The sequence below is a fragment of the Patagioenas fasciata genome, chromosome W, assembly GCF_037038585.1.
Source record: "Patagioenas fasciata isolate bPatFas1 chromosome W, bPatFas1.hap1, whole genome shotgun sequence".
Taxonomy (NCBI): Eukaryota; Metazoa; Chordata; class Aves; order Columbiformes; family Columbidae; genus Patagioenas; species Patagioenas fasciata.
In genome coordinates, this window is record NC_092559.1 from 60,663,410 (window position 1) to 60,683,156 (window position 19,747).

At 39.2% G+C, this 19,747-nt stretch overlaps 1 pseudogene; it reads left to right on the forward strand.

Moving 5' to 3' along the window:
* Positions 1 to 1,176: 1,176 nt before the first annotated feature.
* Positions 1,177 to 16,724, forward strand: LOC136114659 (phosphatidylinositol 3-kinase regulatory subunit alpha-like; annotated as a pseudogene).
* Positions 16,725 to 19,747: the final 3,023 nt, after the last annotated feature.

Genomic DNA, 19,747 nt, shown 5'->3' on the forward strand with positions numbered 1-19,747 from the left:
GTATAAAGCATTTGGATTGTTTTACATAGCATTCTGCTCTGCAATTAACAGTCTAGTCTGTATGTCTTTCTTCCAAGAGGTTTGAAAAAGTTACAGTCAGTGATGTGGGGAAGTTAAGAAGGAATATTTCTAAATGGTAGGAGAATACCAATGGCATAATGTCAGGTGAGGAAGCAGATGGTGACAAGGACTCTTGCTTTTAAAAACAATTAACTTGATAAATATCTCAATGAGAACAGGGTAGAGAAACAGTGTGAAAAGGCAGACTAAATCTTGTTGTATCCTGACAGAATGGCTTTTTATGTTCAACAAAATCTTTCTTCTATGGTTTAGGAAAGTCTGCTGTATGTAAGATTATAATATTTGATTTTTTGATTTCAAAATGAGTTAATCCAAATCGATTGGAATTGTATTTTATTAAAAATGATAAGGGGGAAAAGGCATCTCTGCAGTAAGCACATTTTTATATAATAATATCAAGTATATCAGACCTGTGTATCCATAAAAATTATAGAAATCTATGCAGTTTAAAAACATAATCCATATTTCATTATGTGAAGATATATATCTCTCTGTATGTATGTGTATAATGTGCATGTAATAAATATACATACACACACACGGAGTCATGCTCTCTTTCCCTTCTGCATCTTTAATATGTACAGTAGGTCCACAAGCCTTTATATCTTTTTGAATGGTAAACTTCAGGTATCTGTGTAGGAGAATGAAACAAAGTGACTGATCTACCTCTAAAGGGAGCTGCCCTGTGAGTGTGCATGTGTTGTGTGTGCCTGTGTGTAAGAGGTATGTGCTGCAGCATATCAGCCTTTTGTCATCCTGCCATGATTGGACTGTACCATGCTGCAAAGTCAGGAAAACAAACTGGGAACACAGGCAAGGAGAGCTCACTCAGTCCTTTTCTTTGTAATACCAGGTTTATATTGCAGTTCTGCTAAATGTAGATTCTTTCAGACACTAAAAATGCTTTAAGATTAATGTAGAAGAAAATGATGAAACAGGAATGGTCTAGTGACATTCTTTTAACATGATTGGCTGACGATTATGATGTAACAGGTTACAGTGCAGCCCCTTATAGGTTTTTAAATGAATTCCAAGACACCATTACAAAGAGAGCCTGACACTTTTCTTGTATCTGAGCTTACTCAGTGAAACTCAATGTACAATACTGTTTGGAATATGGAAGAATTGGATATAGAATGTCCCAAGACAGATATAAATTGTGGCACAGACCTAATGTTTTACATAGAAATGGATCCACCAGGTAAAACTGCAGTCTTAAGAAGACTTAATTCATTTTTGTCTTTACGATAGCTGCTGAAAAAATTCTTAGTGCATATGTCATTGATACAAATAGTTTTTCTTTTTTCCTTTTTTCCATAAATTAGAATTGTGTTTGAGTGCATGGGTATAGTAATTAGAATAGAAATATCTGTCTGTTTACTTAATTGAATTTTTACTGACTTGACCTGTTTCTGGTTTGATTTTATTCTGTCAAGACTAGTTCTAGTTCTGCTATTTATATAACTTAAAATGTGCATTTTTTTAATTATTATTTTTGCTATTTTTGTTCCATACTGTGACTAAAGGAAATGCTGTAATAGCACTTTTATTTCCTGAAACAGTGATTACAAATCATTGTTTTGGATTGTTTGAGGAAAAACATATTTTAAAATCTAGCAATATTAAATGAATACATGATATTGCATCAGTTTTTCATACCATATAAAAAATATACTTTCTTGATATTCATTGCAACTTTAAAAACATTGTCTTTTGTAGCTGGTCATAATATACAGACAGGGGTGTTCATAAGGAATGTTGTATTTCCTGGAGAACTAAAAGAGCTGGGTTGATTTTTTTAATCCTGATTCCAGTTCCCCCTTGCTACTAAGTCAGGAGTGCTGCAGTATCTTTTCTGGCACCCACTGGTATATGTATGCATCTTTGACATTGATAAAAGGGAAATTTGGTTTTTAATCAGTCCTGGAACACAGAATCACAGAATCACAGAATTGGCTAGGTTGGAAAAGACCTCAGAGATCATCAAGTCCAACCCTTGGTCCAACTTCAGCCCATTTACTAGATCATGGCACTAAGAGCCATGTCCAATCTCAGTTTAAAAACCTCCAGGGACGGTGAGTCCACCACCTCCCTGGGCAGGCCATTCCAATGCCTGATCACTCTCTCCGTAAAGAACTTCTTCCTAACATCCAGCCTAAACTTCCCCTGGCAGAGTTTAAGCCCATGTCCCCTTGTCCTATTGCTAACTGCCTGGGAGAAGAGACCAGTTCCCACCTGGCTATAACTTCCCTTCAGGTAGTTATAGAGAGCAATGAGGTCACCTCTAAGCCTCCTCTTCTCCAGACTAAACAACCCCAGCTCCCTCAGCCTCTCCCCATAGGTCATGTGCTCAAGTCCCTTCACCAGTCTTGTTGCTCTTCTCTGGACCTGCTCCAGCACCTCAATATCTTTCCTGAACTGAGGGGCCCAGAACTGAACACAATACTCCAGGTGTGGCCTCACCTATGCAGAGTACAGGGGAAGGATCACTTCCCTTGTCCTGCTGACCACACTATTTTTGATACAGGCCAGGATACCATTGGCCTTCTTGGCCACCTGGGCACACTGTTGGCTCATGTTGAGCTTCCTGTCAATCAGTACCCCCAGGTCCCTTTCTGCCTGACTGCTCTCCAGCCACTCTGTGCCCAGCCTGTAGCGCTGCAGGGGGTTGTTGTGGTCAAAGTGCAGGACCCGGCACTTGGCCTTGTTGAACTTCATCCCATTGGAATCAGCCCATTTTTCCAGTCTATTCAGATCTCTTTGCAGAGTCCTCCTGCCTTCCAGCAGGTCGACGCTGCCCCCCAACTTGGTGTCATCAGCAAATTTGCTGATGATGGTCTCAATCCGCTCATCTAAATCATCAATAAAGATGTTAAACAGGACTGGACCCAACACTGACCCCTGGGGGACACCACTAGTGACTGGCCGCCAGCTAGATGCAGCCCCATTCACCAGTACTCTCTGGGCCCGGCCCTCCAGCCAGTTCTTAACCCAGCAGAGAGTACACTTGTCCAAGCCACGGGCTATCAGCTTTTGAAGGAGTATATTATGGGAGACAGTGTCAAAGGCTTTACTGAAGTCTAGATAGACCACGTCTACAGCTTTCCCCTCATCCACTAGGTGGGTCACCTGATCATAAAAGGAGATCAGGTTGGTCAGACAGGACCTGCCCCTCCTAAACCCATGCTGGCTGGGTCTGATCCCTGGTCCATCCTGGAGGTGCTGTGTGATTGCATTCAGGATGATCTGCTCCATCACCCTGCCAGGCACTGAGGTCAGGCTGACAGGCCTGTAGTTGCCAGGGTCAGCTTTGCAGCCCTTTTTGTGGATTGGGGTAACATTTGCCAGTTTACAATCATTTGGGACCTCCCCAGTGAGCCAAGACTGTTGGAAGATGATGGAGAGCGGCTTGGCGAGCTCTTCTGCTAGCTCCCTCATCACCCTAGGATGGATCCCGTCTGGTCCCATAGACTTATGAGGATCCAGATGGCTCAGTAAGCCACCAACTATTTCCTCTTGGAATACAAGGGGACTATTTGGCTTCCTATCCCTGTCAACCATCTCCAGAGGCCAGTTATCCTGAGGGCCATCTGTTTGACTGGTAAATACTGAGGCAAAGTAGGTATTAAGTACCTCAGCTTTCTCCTCATCTTTGTTAACTATATTTCCCTCAAAGTCCAGTAGAGAACGGAGGTTTTCCTTGCCCCTCCTTTTGTTATTAACGTATTTAAAGAAGGACTTTTTATTATCCCTAACAGAATTGGCCAAATTAACTTCAAACTGCACTTTTGTTTCCCTGATTTTTTTCCTGCGCGATCTAGCTATTTTCCTAAATTCTTCATAGGTAGCCAGTCCTTTTTTCCACAGTCTGTAAACTCTCTTTTTATTTCTGATTTCCTTCAAAATCTCCCTGTTTAGCCAAGCCGGTCGTCTTCCCCGACGGCTAGCCTTTCGGCGCACTGGTATAGCCTGATCCTGTGCCCTCAAAACCTCCCACTTGAAGTATGTCCAACCCTCCTGGGCCCCCTTGTTTTTAAGCATTGTTTCCCAGGGTATGCTCTGAACTAGACTTCTGAATAGGTAAAAATCTGCCCTCCGGAAGTCCAGTGTAGAGGTTTTATTGATGGCTCTCCTTGCATCTCTAACTATTGAAAATTCTATTATTTCGTGGTCGCTATGCCCCAGGCGGTCTCCAACCACTACATCTCCCACCAGCCCTTCTCTGTTTGTAAACAGTAGGTCTAGCAAGGCCTTACCCCGGGTAGGCTCATTTACCAGCTGATGAAGGAAATTGTCCTCTATACACTCTAGGAAATTCCTAGACTGCCTCTTCTGTGCAGTATTCAGCTCCCAGCAGATATCTGGCAGGTTAAAGTCCCCCACAAGAACAAGGGCTGTCGATTTTGAGACATCTGCCAGCTGCTTGTAGAATAATTCATCTCCTTCATCATCCTGGTCGGGTGGTCTATAACAGACACCCACGAGGACATCAGCCTTGTCGGACTTCCCCCTGATTCTGGTCCACAGGCACTCAACCTTGTCACTATTGACCTCAAGTTTAACAGAGTCAAGAGACTCTCTAACATATAAAGCCACCCCTCCACCTCTCCTGCCCTGCCTGTCTTTTCTGAAGAGCTTGTAGCCACCCATAGCAGCACTCCAGTCATACGAGTCATCCCACCACGTTTCTGTGATGGCAACTATGTCATAGCTTTCCTGCTGCACGATGGCTTCCAGCTCCTCTTGTTTGTTGCCCATACTGCGTGCATTAGTGTACATGCACTTCAAGTGGGCTGCTGATTTCACTCTTAATTCAGGCTATTTGTCCTTAGGCTCATCTGTAGAATACTATGATTAACACAAGGGATATTTGGGTCACAGATGGGTTTCTTAAAGTGGTTTTTGGCAAATCATTGCACAGAATGCTGAGGATCACAAAACCCAAACTCTTCTTAAAATAAACAGTACTGCTGTGGGTTTGCATCTTTTGTTACTCAGCTTCTAGGTGAGGAAGCAGCAATGTTCCTCTAAGATCACTACAGAGGATAAAAAAAAATACATTTTACTATTTATATTCACCTGTAGATAGTGGAAGAAGGTAAAAGCAAACTTCTAATTATTTTTTTCTCAAGTACTTTCTTCACAGGGGGAGATGAGTATGGTGCTATATTTTGCTTTAAATATATTATTGCAAGACTAACATATTTTTTGAAACAGTACATCTTTCTTGTTTAATTTTACTGTTTTCAGTAAAATATCTTGATTCCTCCATTGTCTTTTAAAGACTGCTAGTGATGGAAAAATCTATTTTGTATCTATTTTTTTCCTCATTCATGTAATAATGTGTAATTTCAAGGATATATGGTTAGGTTTTCAATGATTTATAATCAATTTCTTCCCCCTTCATCTGCAGCACTGCCTCCTAAGCCACCAAAACCTAATACTCTAAGTAACAACAGCATGAATAACAACATGTCATTACAAGATGCTGAATGGTATTGGGTAGATATCTCAAGGTAAATCAACTCAAGACATGTATTTCTTATGTTTTTGCTGTTATCCTGTTATTCTTCTTAAGTATAGAAAAATTATAGTTCTAAGAGCTATTTTTAGGATATTTTCCAACACAAATATATTGCAGTTGATTTTATTCCAAACATGAAATAAAAGTTGCTGGCAGTCAATTAGAATGTAATATGTAAAATGGTTTGGTGATTGCTCTGTTATTTTAAGACAGCCATATGAAATGCTTGCATGAAAGAACAACACCAAGAAATAAGTATTTTCTTCTTGTCTTTCATTCAGAACCTCAACTGTAGACACAATAGTTAACAAGCCAGACTAACAAGTGCCATATATTAGCAACATTTTTAATGCAGGCTTGTATGAACAAACAGAAAGACCTTTGCATGCATATAACTTTTTTCCAGCAGTGAGAGGACATAGGATATACCATTTTTATATCCCAATTGTTCTCTAGTTAAATGTTAAATAAGCTATGTATTTATTAATACAGAGATCAAGAAGGTTTATAAAAAACAGTTATTTTTAAAAAGAATAGAGCACAGTGAGAGGGTAAATGAGTGAGAAGTAGCTGAAATGACTAGTTACTTTTGCTTTCGTTTTAGAGAAGAAGTAAATGAGAAACTTCGAGACACTGCTGATGGTACCTTTTTGGTATGAGATGCTTCAACCAAAATGCATGAGGACTACACACACTAAGGTAAGATCATTACGCCAGGTCTGTAATACTTCACAGTAAAATGCAACACTGCATTTCCCTAGGAAATAGTATTTGAAGTATGCCTAACTTTTCAACAAACTTTATTTGCAGGAAAGGAGGAAACAACAAATTAATCAAAATATTTCACTGAGATGGGAAATACGGCTTTTCTGACCCCTTAACTTTCAGCTCTGTGGTTGAGCTAATAAACCACTACCGGAATGAATCTCTAGCCCAGTATAATCCTAAACTGGATGTAAAATTACTGTATCCAGTATCTAAACACCAGCAGGTAATTTGGTCTGTTTTCTTTGTGTTACATTTAAATACAGATACATTTCTGCAGACTGTGGAGTCATTTGTCATGAAGAACTTCAGCTCTGTTAATATTTGAAAAAATAAAGTGGGTATAAAAATTGATGGGTTTGTTTAAAACCAACTCCACAATTTGCATATAAGTGATTAAAACTTTAAATGCTGCAGAAACATTATTAAGAAATAAAGAAATAATAAATATCCCACTCAATTATGAAATATATAATTTTCTGTATAAAGTTGAACACTTGCAATGCAAAATGGCTTTTTGTCATTAATTTTATTTCTAATTTGCATATTATGCATATAGTATGTCATATCTCCATATTGATAAAAGATAAGTCACATTTACCATGTAACTATCTAATAATTTTTAAGCAATTTTATCCTGAAAAATCTGTGCAATATAATTGTTTCTTTATGGAATATATTTCTTTCTGCTCATCATCCTAGGATCAAGTTGTAAAAGAGGATAGCATTGAAGCAGTGGGAAAGAAATTACATTAATATAATTACCCAGTTTCAAGAAAAAAGCCAAGAACATGACAGACTCTATGAAGACTACACAAGAACATCTCAGGTGAGCCTGATTTCAAACCAAAGGGAGAATTGCAGACTTCTGTAGATTTAGAAGAATATTACTGTAAATTCATACTGCCATCTTTTTCCATCCTTCTCCCTTCCACCACCACTACTATTGCCCAAAAGAGGAAGTATTTCTGATGTGGTTGCTCAGTATAGAATTGCTTACTCATGTTTTAATAGTCATCACCTAATCCTGTGCTCAAGCCTGACACCTGCATCCAAAGCAAGCACAGAACTGTCTTGATTTACCAACACTTCTGCATACTGACTTCATCAAGTTGAGTTAAGGTTTTCAAGACACATCTACAGGGAAACATTGTATTTTATTACTAGTTTTTTAAGGATCTGGTTTCACCTATGCAGGGTAGAATGATGATGTGTAGATACAGTGTAGGAATGAAAAGCTGCCTCTATCCTTCTTACATCTTAATAAACTATTAGACAAATCTTGAAGTGCCAGTAAATTTGTGCTGTTTTACAGCCCCAGAATCAAGACCCCTTCTTAAAATGTTCAGGAAATACTCCTCAAAATAATTGAAAAAGGTGGAGGAGTGCAGGCAACTTGAACTTAAAATACTTAGCTATCAACTAGCTATGTAGTGGCAGGAGGACAGACTAGATGACCTTTTGACACCTGTCCAACCCAATATCTTATACCTTTATTTCAGAAAGCCAGATGTACTTCTAAGGACATTAGTTGGTACAAAGGGCAAAGTGCACTGTCATAAGGCTCTAATCATCACAAATAAAACTTATTTATACAAAACAAAGATTGTAGCTACCTCTTTGTCTACAGTTTTTCTTTCTTGAAAAACCTCATTATGGAAAGCCTCATCATGGTAGCCTTTTGTACAGACCTCTTTTCTCTGTTTTGTACGGCTCTGCAGAGACAATGTGTTCTGGTAAAGGGATATTGAAGTCATTCTGTTACAACATACCAAAGTGTTTCTGTGATACAAGCAAATAAATCATAACAACCGTCATAACACTTATTTTTATTTTCAGGAGATTCAAATGAAAAGAACAGCTATTGAAGCATTTAATGAAACAATAAAAATATTTGAAGAGCAGTGCCAGACACAAGAAAGATACAGTAAGGAATACATTGAAAAATTTAAACGGGAAGGAAATGAAAAAGAAATACAAAGGTCAGTGTTTATATTTCAAATTGTATGATTTTGAAGAAATAATGCCAAATATAGATCTGCCTAAAACTAAAGCAAGTTGGCAAGTCTATAGTTGTTCAGTTGTAAGCACAGCAAGCTTCAAATGGGGAAGTTGTGAACTTGCAAAACGTGTACCTATATCTAGATAAATAATCTGTTTTCTTAAATAGCTACATAAGAAAACAGCAGATAAAAGTAATTAATAAGACTTTATCAGAGTATAACCTAACACATTATTCCTTTCAGAATTATGCAAAACTGCGAAAAACTGAAGTCTCAAATAAGTGAAATTGTGGACAGCAGGTGTAGATTAGAAGAGGATTTAAAGAAGCAAGCAGCTGAATATAGAGAGATAGACAAGCGTATGAACAGCATTAAGCCAGACCTCATACAGTTGAGGAAGACAAGAGATCAGTACTTGATGTGAGTTGTTGCTTTTTCCATGCGAGACACGGAACCTGACACACCAATATGATGTTCACAGAGTTTGCTTTATTGTTGGACCGGGCTAGCTTTATAGCAAAGCTGCCCTGTCCACGCGCCTTACAACAATGTGATTGGTTGTAACTCGTGTTATACAATAATATGATAGGCTGCATGTACTGTCCACACGCTCTGCACACATGTGTTCGGCGATTGCTCACTCATTATTACCTTCTAATGGTGCTCCTTTAGTTTCTTTTGTCTCTGGCTTCACCTCTCAGCCAGGTTGGCGACAACCTCATCCCCCCGGGGTGGGGGGGAGGCTCTGCCACTACATCTCCCCCTCTTTAATATAATATTAACAATACGCCCTATCATGCTTTAAAGACAGTTTGAAATACAGGGTAAGAACATTAAGGCTAATACAATTACAATTAACAAGAACAGACCTGTTTTCAATATTCCTTTTAACCAAACAAGGCATCCAACCCAAAAACCCCAACATCATCTGTTATTTTCTTGTTCTGCAAATCTTCTATCTTTTTATCTTTTAAGTACAAACATCACATACAATCAAACTCTTCATGAATGTGAACATGTCCAATAACAAAAAATTAATTGCTGCTCTGTTTTACAAAGTGGTATTCTCAACATTGGCTACATTCGTTGCTAAAAGCGATAACACCTCTGAGGTTAAGGGTTGTCATCACTGCAATCGGTTTCTTCTCTGTTAGCTAGCCAAGGTCTCACCCACTTTGCTGGGATCCACGAATTTTTGTGGTTACCTGTAGAAACACAAGCATATCCCCTTCCCCAGGTTATTAGTGACATAGGACCTTCCCATTGTTGTGTTGTTGGATTAAACACACTAACCTTAGGCACATTTTCGGAAAAATCTTTGACATTTTTGATATGGTGCATAACAACCAGTTCCATTTCAGTTTCACTTTTAGGATTAAGCCAGTTCAGCACATACAGTGCCTTCATCAATACCTCTTCTGGGCTCACACCAATTCCCCCTTGTTTTTTCAAAACAGACAAAAGATTTTTCAGGGTGCAGTGTGCACGCTCAATAATTGCCTGGCCAGTAGAATTATAAGGGACTCCAAACAGGTGTTGTACCTTCCACTGTATGAGGAAGGTTGCAAGTCTGTCAGAGTGGTATGCAGGACCATTATCTGTTTTGATTTGTATAGGGACACCCATGACAACAAAAGCCTGTAATAAATGATGTTTTACCGCCTTTGCATTTGCTGAGGTCAAAGCTGTAGCCCACAGCAGTCCTGAACAGGTATCTATGGAGACATGAATGTACTTTTGTCGGCCAAATGGTGCAAATTCAGTAATATCAGTTTGCCATAACTGACCTGGCTGCAAGCCCCGAGGATTTACTCCCTTTTGTTGGAGAGGTACTATGCGGGCACAATCAGGACAAGCTGCAATAATGGCTCGAACTTGTTCCTTGGTAAGTGTAAACTGTTTTCGGAGTGCTGCTGAGGATTGATGAAAGAATTCGTGAGCTTGTCTGGCTTGTTCAAAAGGGGATATATCTGTTACTGCCACAAGTTTGTCTATAATGCTGTTTCCTTCTACTAGACCACCTGGTATGTTAGTATGGCTTTTTATATGCATGATAAATACTGGTGCTGTCCTATAATCTAATACGTTCCACAAATCTAACAATGCTTCAAACAATAAGGAATTGGAAACTCGCTGCAAAAGCACTCTATGTATTCTTTGTACAATTCCCACAACATAAAGAGAGTCTGTTACCAGATTAACTGGACAGTTATGCCATTTTTGTAATGCTGCTAAGCATATTGAGGGCAGTTTCTTTTAAGATGTCCTGTCTGTCCGCAAGTAAAACATGCTAGGCCACAAGAAGAAGGGCTTCGGCCTTTCATTGCAAGCTTAAGTGCTCCAACCAAGGCCGCAGCGTGGGCTTGAGCATGTATTTTTGCTTTTTCTACCTCCTACTGCATAATCGGTACCCATGTGCAAGCTTCCACCATCTCTGCTAAAGAAGTAGTTTTTCCCAAACCGGCTAATATCTGTTGGCATTGGGTGTTTGCATTCATCATAGCCAAATCTTTCCCCACAGCAGCTTTTGCCTCTGGAGTCAAGTTAGGAGAGGCATCTATAGCTTCTTTCAAACGATCTACAAACTTCATATATGGTTCCCCAGGATCCTGCTTTATTGTAGAATAGGGTGGCACAGGGTTACCTATATTTGGCAGTTCTTTCACTGCTGCCAGAGCAAGCCCTTGCGTTTGCTGCAAAATCCTTGGATGAAGTGCTGCCTGAGTGGCACCATCCACATATTGCCCACGACCCAGTAACTGGTCCATGCTAGCTAATCGCAACGGATCATCAGCTGGTAAACGAACATTTTCTAATACTGCCAATTCCACCTTCCCCTGCCACTTGTCCAAGAACAGCAAATACCCCGTTGGAGGAAGCAATAACTCCATCAATGCCCTAATATCTGTTGGAGTTAGTACTTGCCCCTTGAAAAATGAATTGATTAGCTGCATCACGTGCTTATTATCCATACCATATTGCACAACTGCACTTTGCAATTGCTTAACCGTTTTCCAATCAAAGGGCGACCACCGCCTTTGTCCTCTATTATCTATGTGCACTGGCATTGCTGTAATACTACCAGATAACATGATCCCTTCAATGGTTGCATCTCTGATTACCCCTTGCCAACGTTGCCCTGCATTATAAGAGTGATCTCGAGGAATATCTCTACCCTGATGCACAGGGGCAGCACCCAAATTATCATTACTATCACTGCTATACAATTCCCTTGTGTTTCCCTGTGGATCAGTAAGTCGACGCATATTTGCAAACCGATCTGCTAACCCAGTCTCCAGCCCTTTTCCATATCGCGCTCTCAAATATTCATCTGCTTCTCTTACAGACCACATCCCATCTTCAACACATTGTCTAGCCCATTTTTGTATTCGCTCCCTTTTAATACGGAGCTCCTCGGGAGTGAGGTCTAATTCCGCCCCCTCCCTTTCTTGTTTTCCCCGTTTTTCACATTCCCTGCCAATTGCCTCCAGCCCATCCTTAATTGCATCTGACGCCTTTTTATATGCTATTAACCGCGAAGTTTTACTGTTACCGCCATCTAGTCGTTTCATAGCTTTTAGAACTTCTTGCATCTGGCTCTCCTGCCGTCTCAGTAAGTCCTTCAGGCTTTGCACGTGGCTCTCCTCTTGGAAGTCAGGGCGATTCTGCGGTGCTCCATCCTGGTGTTCCATCGGGTCCTCCGGTAAAGGCACGTCAGCTGGATTAACTTGTCCTGGCTTGTTGAAACTTGCTGGTTGCTGCCATTCGTCGTCGGAGCCAGGCAATGGCTCAAAGGATGCAGAGGGTATAATTCGCTCTCCGCCCCAGAACTCCAGATCTGATACGGGACATACCAGCGGTGTTGATTTTTCGGAGTTCTCGGAGGGGGGGCAGCTCACGGCGGGTGGCTCCGAGGGGATGGCACACAGCTCCGGCTCCTCTGAGACTTCGCGCATCAGCTGCCTGACCTCCCGCCAGGGTCCGGCGAGGTCGCGAGCCTCGCGGTTCCCCCGTGTGACCACTTCCCATAGTTCGGTCCCTATCTCCTCCCATGTACCGGGAGAAAAAAATTCGTCCGTTGAACGGACACACCCCTTACGCTGGGCAAATAGTAAAAGGCGCTCCACCGCGACTTTTTCCAAAAATCTTCCTGTTCTTGCAGTCAGCTGCAGAATACTTTTCACTATTATTTTTTCTTCCATGGATGCCGTGTTTCCCATGCCACCTGCTTCCCCGTAGGCCTACTTTCCGCTATTCTAAAGCGCTGGGCTGGTGTTGCCCACCAGGTGGCGTCCTCGCGTCTTCACTTCCAGCGATCTTGCTTCGATACGAAATATCACGTCGGGGTCACCAAAATGTTGCTTTCTCCATGCGAGACACAGAACCTGACACACCAATATGATGTTCACAGAGTTCGCTTTATTGTTGGACCGGGCTAGCTTTACAGCAAAGCTGCCCTGTTCACGTGCCTTACAACAATGTGATTGGTTGTAACTCATGTTATACAATAATATGATAGGCTGCATGTACTGTCCGCGCTCTGCACGCATGTGTTCAGCGATTGCTCACTCATTATTACCTTCTAATGGTGCTCCTTTAGTTTCTTTTGTCTCTGGCTTTACCTCTCAGCCAGGCTGGGGACAACCCCATCCCCCCGGGGCGGGGGGGGGGCTTTGCCACTACAGTGAGTATCATTATTAATTAGCAAAACCTTTTTTTAAAAGTTTGGTTTTTTTTTTGTTAATAGGCATCCAACTTCTGTGACTAACAATTAATTTTATTTGCAATTATTGTCCAGGTGGCTGACTCAAAAAGGTATACAGCAAAAGAAAATAAATGAATGGCTTGGAAATGAAAATACAGTAGAGTATTAAAATATTTAAATATTACTGGTATTCCAAGTCATCTTACACAAAAGTGAGATAAAGCATATTTAATTCCAGGACAACACAGAGGAAATCTCAAGCCTAGCTCTCCAGTAACAATGTGCACTGTTAACACATGGCAGGCTCTGTAATGCAAGTATTGGAAAAGACTCTGTTTTACCCACTACTCTGTCGTTATTCAGGGAAGTGCATAATCAAGTTACTATAGCAAAGGACTGGAATTTAACCTGTCTCTATTCTTAACAGCAAAATGAAGATCATAAGGTGTTAGTGTCTTGTAGAAATGTCATATGGAGAGATAAATTGTTCAGAAGGTCTGTAAGGCATGGATAGGCTGTTTCCAAATTTCAAGCGTTGGTACCATGGTGCTATAGTGGTACCTACATCAAAATTGTGTATGCTAAAGAGTGTTCCTTCTATGGTTGTGTGGTCTGGGTAATTTTTCTGGGAAATGGCAAGATAGTATTCTGTCATTTCAGCAATTCAGTTTAGTACAGGTTCTGACTGTGGCTTGACTACTGAATATGTTTCACTTCAGTCCCGGGAAAAAAGCAAAAAACACCCAGGTGGTGCAAATGTAGACCAAATTTAAATGAAAGCAAGCCACAAAATAATATAAAAAATGTAGTAACAGTGAAGAATGAACAAGTAGAAAAACAAAGTTGTCTAAGTAATATTCATATCAACATTTTCTGATGTTGTAGTTTCCTGTGCATTGCTTTTACACTGCCTGGCCAAACATGTAGCAAAAGCAGCATGCTGACAATAACTGTTTTGTGGATTTACATTCAATCTTTGTCAACATTGGTGGTCTGTTTTAATTTGGCTTGATTTACTGAGTGTCCTGCTCTTCTCCTGGAAATTGTGCATCTCTGCTGCAGCTGCATTGGTAGAGGCAGGGGATAAAAATGGCATACACATTTTAAAGCCATGTTGTTCACTCAGTCTTAGTGCAGCTCAAAGATGTTATGATGGAGAATACGTAGACACCTGTTTCCACTGGTACTCCCATCAGTTAAATGGTAGACAAAGAACAATGCCAGGTTATTGTTTTAACGTAGCATCAAAATAGTAAGTGAAACTGTTTAAAGAAAATCTTCCTTTTCTCTCACTCTGTGACTCTCCTTGCCACCAAGTCTGGTAAGTGCTCAGGTTTCTGCTGAAAAAATAAAATTTCAGAATATGACTTTTTTCTAAAGTTGTAAAGCAAAAAAATCACTATAATGAACAGCAGTAAAAATTGGAATCCCTTTCTCTAGGTGATGGTTGAAAATAGAGCCACTGCTGAATGCATTTGAATACCTTTCAGGAAAAAGGAGTATGATGGGATAAGTGTGGGGGACTATGGTGGGTCCGTGGATTCCCCGACGGAAGGCATGGGAACAGAAATTAGCCTTGAAGATATGAAGGCCTACCCATGAGAAAGATGAGAGTAAAGGAGTATCCGGAGATGTTAAGGATGTACCCGTGAGAGAGAAGGGAGTAGAAGAGTAACATTGATGATAGCAAAATTAGCCAATGAGATGTTACTGCTGTAACTTGTAACCAATAGTGAAGAGACACATGAATTGGTAAAACTGTATAAAAATGCACTTGTGGCAATAAATGGCATCTACTACTTTCATCCTGGAAGAACTTGGTCTATGTCATTTGTCCGTCTCAACCACGACAGATAAGGGAGTTAGAGAGAGTGTCATCTAAAACAAAACCACTTTTCTTTCTGAAAAAATGAATTCTGTGTGTTCTGCATGAGATTGCTGATTTCCGTAGACTACTCTGAGAATCTTCAGAAAGACAGAACTATGGATGAGTGAAAAGTCATGTTTTCTTAGAGCAAGAAAAACTGATTAAAAACCTATTACAAAAAGAATAAATACATTAACCATACACAGACTGATTGCAAGCTGAGCAGGAGAGGCAGGACCCACCACTTCAGGCTGCTGGGCAAGAGGGGAGCTCTGGAACTGCAGAATATCGAAGTGGTGTCCACACAACTGAACCGGAGAAATCTTTCATGGTGGGCTTTAGCTCAGAGGGTTCTGTGTAACTCTGAATCAGCTTTATAGTTAGTTGGTGGCTATTTTGGTAGAGATGGCCCTGTTATATGCTCTTCTCATAATGTGATTATAAGGAAAGAGAGCACTCTACTATTCCACCCTTTCCACAAAGTCATCTCCCCTATGAATAATTAACCTGTCTACCTATCTGACTGCTTATAGCTTTCCCAAGCAGCAGCTGTAGTCAATACATTGCATGATTTTTCACTGCTGACCAAGCATTCTGATCTTTGGAAATGAAGATGACTCAGAGGGTATTGTTTTGTTGTTGATTTGTTTTTTTTTTTTTAACTTGCTATTTGCCGAAACAGTGAGCAATGGTAGAAGTACTGAAGTGCTCACATCAGTTTCTGAAAGATAACACAACATTCTTTTATATCCTTCTTCAGATTTACATGACTGTTTTTAAAAGAAACAAGGACTAGAGCTTTATTTTTATTCAGTGTTTTATTCAGTTTGTTGCAGTATTACATGGTTTACATCCCTATTTTTACCAGGGAGGCATCCTACTAACCATTGACTTTTTTATTTTTTCAAGTAATATGAAAGAGGGACTACTTAATTAATGGATTTTGCTCTGCATTGTGTTTCACACAGCCAATACTCTATGGTAGAAGATGATGAGGACTTGCCCCATCGTGATGAGAGAACATGGAATGTGGGAAATATCAATAGAAGCCAAGCTGAAAATCTGCTGCGGGGAAAGCGAGATGGAATGTTCCTTGTTCGAGAGAGCAGCAAATAAGGCTGCTATGCCTGCTCTTTTGTGTATGTACACTAATTTGTGAATGATGTAACCGAGATTTGAGGCATCTACCTAGAGCTAGGGGCAGATAGACACTTGCATATGCATGGATCCCATTGGATCTTTGGGCTTAGAAACAGACCAACAAGTCCTGAGGCCGTCCTTATTGCTACTCCATTTCCCACACAGCCTAAACCTGTGCCACTCCCACAGATGAGCCTCATGGAGGGAAACCAGAGCATGGATACACTCCTTTGTGTGCAACTACTAAGTCCTGCCTATCTCCTGCCTCCCTAAACTAACACAACATCTGGGAATTTGGGTTAAACCTAGGCTTTTACCATTATTCCACCACAGAAGACAGGAATTCTATATAGTGACTAGCACTTCAAGATTTATTGCCAATACCATATTTTCTAGCTTAACTTTACTGTACTGATGAAGTAAAACTGGTTGGTTATTTTCCTCTTTAGAGTGGATGGAGAGGTAAAGCACTGTGTGATAAACAAAACACCTACTGAGTATGGATTTGCAGAGCCATGTAACTTGTACAACTCACTCAAAGAACTGATGCTACATTATCAACACACATCACTAGTGCAGCACAATGACTCTCTCAATGTCACACTAGCCTACCGAGTATATGCACAGCAGAGGCGATGAAGATCTTAATACTCTGAGTTGTTTGGTTTTTTTGTTTTTGTTTTGTTTTTTTTTTAATAAGAAAAGATTCGACAACATTGAGGCCTTTGGAGAGAGAAGGCTCCTTTCAGCTTTACTCAAGATTTTGAGATGCAGTATCAAAGCTATCTGTCTTTAGATGGGATTAGAGCTTTCTTCACAACTGCAGTTGGAGAGATTACAGTATTAAGCTGTGAACATATGTTTCTAGTCTGAAGTGCTTTTTTTAAAAATAAGAAAACAAAACTAAAAGAGAGCAAAAGAGAGAGAAACCCTAACCTGATCTCACTGCAGGGACATAGAGGCCTTTAACCATGGTGCTTGTTTACGGCCACTTCTGAATCTTTACTGGCTAGAACATTGGATTCTCCAGACACAAGGTGTAAGACGTCTTTATAATTTGGTTATTTGAATTTCTTGGTCATGACCTGGCTTGGATTTGGTGTTGCTGCACTCAATGGATCCAGACATACAGCACTGTGGATTTTTTTATTTCTGGTCAATGATATGTAGCAGAATGGCACTTTCATTTCTAAGGGACACTTTTAAAGGGCTTCAGTTACAGTATGTTGTTCAGAAGAATTATAATAGCGAAGTGCCAGGAAGTGTTTTGTTTAGACATTTAAAAATCATGTTTTAAGAATATATTTAAGACTGAAGAACACAGGACTTTCAATTGCATATAGTATATATTAATGTACATAGTATTGGATGACTAACTCTCATTGATGGAAACTGTCAATACCAAACTACTTCTCTTTTCCCTTTTCTCTTTGCTGAAAGCTGAATTCTTAGACCGTGCTATGCAATACTCAGTTTTCTTTAGGCTGTAGACTTCTCTCAAGCATATCTACAGGTTAAGATTGCTTGTCTTTCTTGTTTCCTTGTCATCTTTTTTCTTTCTTCCTTTTGTCTGAGAATATTTTTTCCTGTTTATTATTTTTTGTTATTCATTTTGTTATTTGTTTTTTAAAAAATGTACAGGAAGCCAACAAGAGTTGACTTCATAATTAAAACTATGAAACATTTTACAATTTTCTTTGTATAGAATATTGAGCTACTAGCTCAAAGTTTTTAAAGTTCATAATTTTTTTTTACTAAATATTTTGTTGGACAGTGCCTGATAAGCTTCAAAGCTACTTTATTCAATAGAAAATATATGAACATTACAAAATATCACTGAGTCCAACAATATTGTTTCAGAGATATATTTAGAATATGCTACTGTGCTATGTTTGCTTCTTGAAGCATTTTCAACTTCTATCATTATTGTCTTTGTATTTCAAAGATGAAAAATTGTTTATCCTTCTCTGATAGTGACTGCAGAAAAAAACAGGAAATTTTTTTACTGGGGTAGATAGTTTGGATTTCAGAATGAATCCACTCTTCAGATTAAATAAATTACTTATTAACCTACTGTGGCAGAATTTTTTTCAGCGTGTCAAGGGAATTTTCATTTCATTTGAATGAAATTTCTCTAAATTGTTGCCTAGGTTTATGTTTTTTTTGTATTAGTATTGTGAAAAAAGCTCTCACCTTTATTCATAACATTTGGATACAACATAGAGCTAATTAAGACTGGAAAACGTCTGTTTTGAAAATGATTAGGCTTTCATATTTAACATTTTGGATTTATTTTCGTAAGTTTGTAGACTGAGGCAGTTTCAAAGTGAACAATTCTATTGTTTCAAGCATCAGAGACTTCTTATGGTTCCATTAAGGGAAACAAATACATTAATCCGACCAAAGCAAACTTATTAAGAATTTTGGGACAATTCACTGAGTGGTTTGCAGTGGTTATTTATTGTCCTGACCACTGAGGAAATTCACACATTGCAAACTGATAAAGTAATGAAGTTCAGAGAAATTTTGGAAAACTTTTGACTAAATGAAGATATTAATTTATTCTTCCCCTAAGATGCAAAGGGGGAAGACGTGTTACTATTAAAGGGAGTTGCAAACACAATCAAAAGAGTAAGACCCATGCAGTTTTATCATAATAGCTCTCTTTTAGAGATACATGTGTTGTAATTCAAAGTATGTACTGCTTATTAATCTATTGGAAATAATAAGAAGAAATTTGCCACTCTCCAGTAGTTTTCGTATTATCTTTTATTTTTTACATTATTCCTTCATTTCTGAGGCTGTAAGGCTTTTGATTTTATTTTTATTTTGTGCCTTTTTTTTTTGGTGGGTTGTCTTTGCTTTCCTATAGGTGTATTTTTTTACTAGAATTAATATCAAGAAACAAGATTCAACCAACATTAATGTTTCAGGATAGTCACCACATACAAAATTATTCTGAATATATTTTTTTTTCTGAATAGAAGTTTAGTCTTTATCCCTTCCCTTCCTCATTCCATCCTCTTTTCAGGCCTGTAGAACCATGTAAATTTGGTTTACTAATAACTGTTTTTTTCCTATGAAAAGCACCAACAATTAGTCTAGGATGACAGTCAATACTACTGGGCTTGAAGTTACAAATTAGTTCAATATGCAACAATTTAACACTTGTAGCAAGTTAACACTTTGGACATATATTGAATATTGAATGTTAAATATTTTAAAAGTAAAATTGTGCTGTTTTTTTTTCTCTCTATAAGCAAAATATATGTAATCTGAATTGATGCTTTACTTTGTATTTCTCAAGAAATTTTATGGTAGTTAAGGCATTAGGATCTGATTTTCATCATATTAAGAAAACTTCTGCTATTTCAGTGGGTCATATCCTTAGCATGCCAAGCCCAGTATGGGATATAATTTGTTCCTGTCATGCTATACTACTACTCTTCATCTGTGGTTGCAGCAGAGAAAAAAAAATAGTGCATGCACAAATTTGGCACTTACTTTTCTTGCACAAGCAACAATGTGAAATAACACTATGTTGTGAGGATGAGTGCTTAGGGCTTCTTAAGGGCAAGTTCTGCCTACACAGGATCTGTGCGATTTGCAAGGATCATGCCCTCAAAGTGGGCATGAGTGGGTTTTCTTTGATACCTAGGTAT